We start from the raw sequence: 6367 nt of genomic DNA on the forward strand, positions 1-6367 counted from the left end.
GCCCGTTCTGTGAGCTCGCAATGAGTCGTCGAGCCACGGAGCAGGAGGGGAGGACCGAGCCGGCCTGGAGGATAGGGGACATAGAGAGTCAAAGGATGCAGAAAGGGAGGAGAGAGGGTTGAGGAGGCAGAATCAGGAGATAGGTTGGAGAAGGTTTGAGCAGAGGGAAGAGATGATAGGATGGAAGAGGAGAGAGTAGCGGGGGAGAGAGAGCGAAAGTTGGGACGGCGCGATACCATCCGAGTGGGGGCAGTGTGGGAAGTGGGGGCAGTGTGGGAAGTGTTGGATGAGAGCGAGAGGGAGAAGGATACAAGGTAGTGGTCGGAGACTTGGAGGGGAGTTGCAATGAAGAACATTAGTGGAAGAACAGCATCTAGTAAAGATGAGGTCAAGCGTATTGCCTGCCTTGTGAGTAGGGGGGAAGGTGAGAGGGTGAGGTCAAAAGAGGAGAGGAGTGGAAAGAAGGAGGCAGAGAGGAATGAGTCAAAGGTAGACGTGGGGAGGTTAAAGTCACCCAGAACTGTGAGAGGTGAGCCATCCTCAGGAAAGGAACTTATCAAGGCGTCAAGCTCATTGATGAACTCTCCAAGGGAACCTGGAGGGCGATAAATGATAAGGATATTATCCCTCTGTGGTGTTATGGGGTACTACAGTGATTGGTGGTACTGTCCCTCTATAATGTTATGGGGTAGTACAGTTTTTGGTGGTACTGTCACTCTGTGGTGTTATGGGGTACTACAGTATTTGGTGGTACAGTCCCTCTGTGGTGTTATGGGGTACTACAGTATTTTGTGGTACTGTCCCTCTGTGGTGTTATGGGGTACTACAGTATTGCAGTCTCTCTGTGGCGTTATGGGGTACTACAGTATTTAATGGTACTGTCACACTGTGGTGTTATGGGGTACTACAGTATTTGGTGGTACTGTCCCTCTGTGGTGTTATGGGGTACTACAGTATTGCTGTCTATCTGTGGCGTTATGGGGTACTACAGTATTTAATGGTACTGTCACACTGTGGTGTTATGGAGTACTACAGTATTTGGTGGTACTGTCCCTCTGTGGTGTTATAGGGTACTACAGTAATTGGTGGTACTGTCCCTCTGTGGTGTTATGAGGTAATACAGTATTTTGTGGTTCTGTCCATCTGTGGTGTTATGGGATACTACAGTATTTGGTGGGTACTGTCCCTCTGTGGGTCGAGATACTATTGGTCGGTCACTGTGGTGTTATTGGGATACTACAGTATTTGTGGATACTGTCTCTTCTCTGTGGTGTTATGGGATACTACAATTTGGGGTACTGTCTCTCTGTGGTGTTATGGGATACTACAGTATTTGGTGGTAGAGTGTGGACCTCATTATCAAGTCATGTGAACCATAATATGACAGGTGAATTAAGCAGATTGTATTTGCTTTATTCCCACGCATCCCTATTCTGGTAAATGTAGAAAAGAATATGATACTCACAATTACATGCATTTGCGTAAACATGTCTTTCACTGCATTTATCTATGCCTGAAAACAAGCAATGGATATTGTTTGACATTACACCATGATCAAGCTACTTTGACTCCTAAAGTCACTGTCATGGGGCAGACCTGTAAATGTTAATGTTTAACTACTGTACTATAATCCTCACAGTGTAGCAGTAAACGCAGTGTTTCCTGATACATGCATGGACAAAATCTTAATAAGTGTACATTGGATGCCTCACTCTCATCATAAGGTCATAAGAATAACTCCTTATCAATGATGAACCTTGATTTGTGATTGACACAACTGTTGGTTTTTTTCAGACTCACCTTGTCTCCAACACTGTCAGATGTTCCTCCTCTGAATATCCCATTGTACCTCCACTGCACCTAACTAAACACTGTGAGTATGAAATGATTTTCACTGCTGTATTTGTAGGAAATGTAAACAGTTTGTTTTAATGTTGCATATTAGAACTATTCATGAAAATACTGAATATGTAAAAGTATGTTTCTACGTCATACATTGTTTCAAGCCACTCCTTGCAACAAATCTGATGTGAGATTCATTATTATATTTTGGGTTAGTATAAGGAGGCAAGTTATATTCCTCGTGAATCAACGGTGTATATCATTAATTGAAATTACCTTTGAACCACAGTAAATATAGCAGATTGTAACTAACATAACACTTGGCCTCCAGTTCTCCTTATTGTACCTCCCTAAAGCTGAAGTGTGCAGTTATTGGTGCAGAATTCCCCATGGAATACACAATGAATGATTGGAGATCGAATACTGAGGAAGATTAGTTGTAATGTAAATGTGTGTTTATATAAGTGTGTACGTCATAAGTAATGTACTGTGCCAAACCACACCTGTTACTGTGCTACTTGGTGGACATATTTGGCCTCTTTCATCAGCATGTCTGTAGAAAAATCTTAGATTCACATCAAATCTGATGTGAGATGTATTATTGTATATACTATTGGATTAAGCTCATGAATCAAGTTATAGTGTTCAACAATCAATGGGGTTTAATTGAAATGACCTTTGAACTGCATTACATTTAAAACATCACCATTCTCCTTATTTATTTAATGCTACCTCCCTAAAGTTGAAGTTTGCAGTGATTGGTGGAGAATGGGGGAGATGGGTGGAGGAGGGTGTGGAGGGGGGTGTTACTTGGAGGTACAGTCAGCAAACAAACACTGAAGTCTAGTTTTTGAGTGCAGAGTATTAATGCACTTTCCCACAATTGTTTTAATATCATTCTTCTCACATTTACACAATCTATACAAATACTGACATTATCATTTAGCTTATCTGCCTAAACATGTATTTTATTGTATGAGTAAAACAAGCAATAAATACTCTCTGAAATTTCACCCTGGTCAAGTTACTTTTACGTTCAGGATCACAGGTGTGAGGCGGACTTAAAAGTGAATATTTAACTGTTGAATCCTTATCCACAGACAAAGTGGTCCTTGACATCTGATTTGTAGACATTTTTTTTAATGTAACCTTTATTTATTTAACTAGGTTAGTTAAGAACAAATTAGGTCAGTTGAGAACAAATTCTTATTTACAATGACGGCCTACCCCGGGCCAAACCCAGACGACGCTGGGCCAATTGTGCACCACCCAATCACGGCCGGATGTGATGCAGCCTGGATTTGAACCAGGTACTGCAGTGACACCTCTTGCACTGAGATCTTAGACCACTGCGACACTCAGGAGCCCAAAAACATTAAAACACAGTCACAAAGTCTAGCTGTGTGGTAATAAAAGTCTTATCACTGAGCAATAATTCACCCCCCTCTGCCCAGACTCATTCTCTCCATTAACAGTAATCTATCCAGTTGTGTTGTCAGTTGTTACCATCCCTAACTAACAGTAAGTATTATAGATGCTTTTAGTGGGGTGGTTGTCAGAAAATTATACCACCATATTATTCTGTCAAAATAGAAACATCATCACAAATGTTTTTTTTATCTGAGATAGACATATTTGAGTATTTGGTGTTATGGGGTACTACAGTATTTGGTGGTACTGTCCCTCTGTGGTGTTATGGGGTAATACAGTATTGCTGTCCCCCTGTGGTGTTATGGGGTACTACAGTATTGGTGTTATGGGGTACTACAGTATATGGTTCTATGGGTGTTATGGGGTATGGTGTTATGGGGTACTACAATATTGGTGTTATGGGGTACTACAGTATATGGTGCTATGGGTGTTATGGGGTACTACAGTATTGTTGTCCCTCTATGGTGTTATTGGGTACTTCAGAATTGTTGGCCCTCTGCGGTGTTATGGGGTACTACAGTATTTGGTGATGCTGTCCCTCTGTGGTGTTATGGGGTACAACAGTATTTGGTGGCACTGTCCATCTATGGTGTTATGGGATAGTACTGTCTCTCTGTGGTGTTATGGGATGGTACTGTCCCTCTGTGGTGTTATGGGGTACTACAGTATTTGGTGGTACTGTCGGCCGCTGTTATGGGGACTACAGTATTTGGTGGTACTGTCCCTCATGTGGTGTTATGGGTACTACAGTATTTGGTGAAATTGTCCCTCTGTGGTGTTATGGGGTACTACAGTATTTGGTGGTACTGTCCCTCTGTGGTGTTATGGGGTACTACAGTATTTGGTGGTACTGTCCTCTGTGGTGTTATGGGATACTACAGTATTTGGTGGTACTGTCTATCTGTGGTGTTATGGGATACTACAGTATTTGGCGGTACTGTCCCTCTGTGGTGTTATGGGGTACTACAGTATTTGGTGGTACTGTCCTCTGTGGTGTTATGTGATACTACAGTATTTGGTGGTACTGTCTCTCTGTGGTGTTATGGGATACTACAGTATTTGGTGGTACTGTCTCTCTGTGGTGTTATGGAGTACTACAGTATTTGGTGATATTGTCCCTCTGTGGTGTTATGGATGATATGGTCCCACTGTGGTGTTATGGGGTACTACAGTATTTGGTGATACTGTCCCCTGTGGTGTTTAGGGGTACTACAGTATTGGTGTACTGTACTGTCCATCTATGGTGTTATGGGATGGTACTGTCTCTCTGTGGTGTTATGGGATGGTACTGTCCTCTGTGGTGTTATGGGGTATACAGTATTTGGTGGTACTGTCTGTCTGTGGTGTTTATGGGTTACTATAGTAGTTGGTGATTTGTCCCTCTGTGGTGTTATGGGATGGTGCTGTCCTCATGGTGTTATGGGGTACTACAGTATTTGATGATATGTCCCTCTGTGGTGTTATGGGTACTACAGTATTTGGTGGTACTGTCCCTATGGTGTGTTATGGGGTACTACAGTATTGTTGTCCCTCTATGGTGTTATGGATGGTACTGTCCCTCTGTGGGTTATGGGTACTACAGTATTTGATGATATTGTCCCTCTGTGGTGTTATGGGGTACTACAGTATTTGGTGGTACTGTCCTATGTGGTGTTATGGGGTACTACAGTATTTAGTGGTACTGTCCCTCTGTGGTGTTATGGGATACTACAGTATTTGGTGATATTGTCCCTCTGTAGTGTTATGGGATTGTATTGTCCCACTGTGCTGTTATGGGGTACTACAGTATTTGGTGGTACGGTCCCTCTGTGGTGTTATGGGGTACTACAGTATTTGGTGTACTGTCCATCTGCCGTGTTATGGGGTACTACAGATTTGGTGGTACTGTCCATCTGCCGTGTTATGGGGTACTACAGTATTTGGTGGTACTGTCCCTCTGTGGTGTTATGGGGTACTACAGTATTTGGTGAAATTGTCCCTCTGTGGTGTTATGGGGTACTACAGTATTTGGTGGTACTGTCCCTCTGTGGTGTTATGGGGTACTACAGTATTTGTGGTACTGTCCCCCTGTGGTGTTATGGGATACTACAGTATTTGGTGGTACTGTCTATCTGTGGTGTTATGGGATACTCAGTATTTGGCGGTACTGTCCCTCTGTGGTGTTATGGGGTACTACAGTATTTGGTGGTACTGTCCCTCTGTGGTGTTATGTGATACTACAGTATTTGGTGGTACTGTCTCTCTGTGGTGTTATGGGATACTACAGTATTTGGTGTACTGTCTCTCTGTGGTGTTATGGGATACTACAGTATTTGGTGGTACTGTCCCTCTGTGGTGTTACGGGTACTACGTATTTGGTGGTACTGTCCCTCTGTGGTGTTTGGGATACTACAGTATTTGGTGGTACTGTCTCTCTGTGGTGTTATGGATACTACAGTATTTGGTGGTAGAGTGTGGACCTCATTACAAGTCATGTGAACCATAATATGACAGGTGAATTAAGCAGATTGTATTTGCTTTATTCCCACGCATCCTATTCTGGTAAATGTAGAAAAGAATATGATACTCACAATTACATGCATTTGCGTAACATGTCTTTCACTGCATTTATCTATGACTGAAAACAAGCAATGGATATTGTTTGACATTACACCATGATCAGCTACTTTGACTCCTAAAGTCACTGTCATGGGGCAGACCTGTAAATGTTAATGTTTAACTACTGTACTATAATCCTCACAGTGTAGCAGTAAACGCAGGTGTTTCCTGATACATGCATGGACAAAATCTTAATAAGTGTACATTGATGCCTCACTCATCATAAGGTCATAAAATAACTCCTTATCAATGATGAACCTTGATTTGTGATTGGACAACTGTTGGTTGTTTTTCAGACTCACCTTGTCTCCAACACTGTCAGAGTTTCCTCCTCTGAATATCCCATTGTACCTCCACTGCACCTAACTAAACACTGTGAGTATGAAATATTTTCACTGCTGTATTTGTAGGAAATGTAAACAGTTCTGTTCTAATGTTGCATTAATATAGAACTATTCATGAAAATACTGAATATGTAAAAGTATGTTTCTACGTG

The 6367-nt window shown here is 42.2% G+C and overlaps 1 protein-coding gene across 2 annotated transcripts in view; it reads left to right on the forward strand.

Annotated features, from left to right (window-relative positions):
• The first annotated feature begins 1787 nt into the window (after positions 1-1787).
• LOC111960038 (apolipoprotein L2-like) overlaps positions 1788-6367 on the forward strand; it is a 19046-nt gene continuing 14466 nt past the window's right edge. Inside the window, exons 1-2 of one of the 2 annotated variants that reach the window (XM_023981912.2) lie at positions 1788-1873; positions 6168-6246. The gene's annotated coding sequence lies outside the window, so the exon portion shown is untranslated. The remainder of the gene's footprint in view (positions 1874-6167; positions 6247-6367) is intronic. The other variant, XM_023981913.2, reaches the window with a different exon arrangement.

The sequence above is a fragment of the Salvelinus sp. IW2-2015 genome, linkage group LG37, assembly GCF_002910315.2.
Source record: "Salvelinus sp. IW2-2015 linkage group LG37, ASM291031v2, whole genome shotgun sequence".
NCBI classification, from domain to species: Eukaryota; Metazoa; Chordata; class Actinopteri; order Salmoniformes; family Salmonidae; genus Salvelinus; species Salvelinus sp. IW2-2015.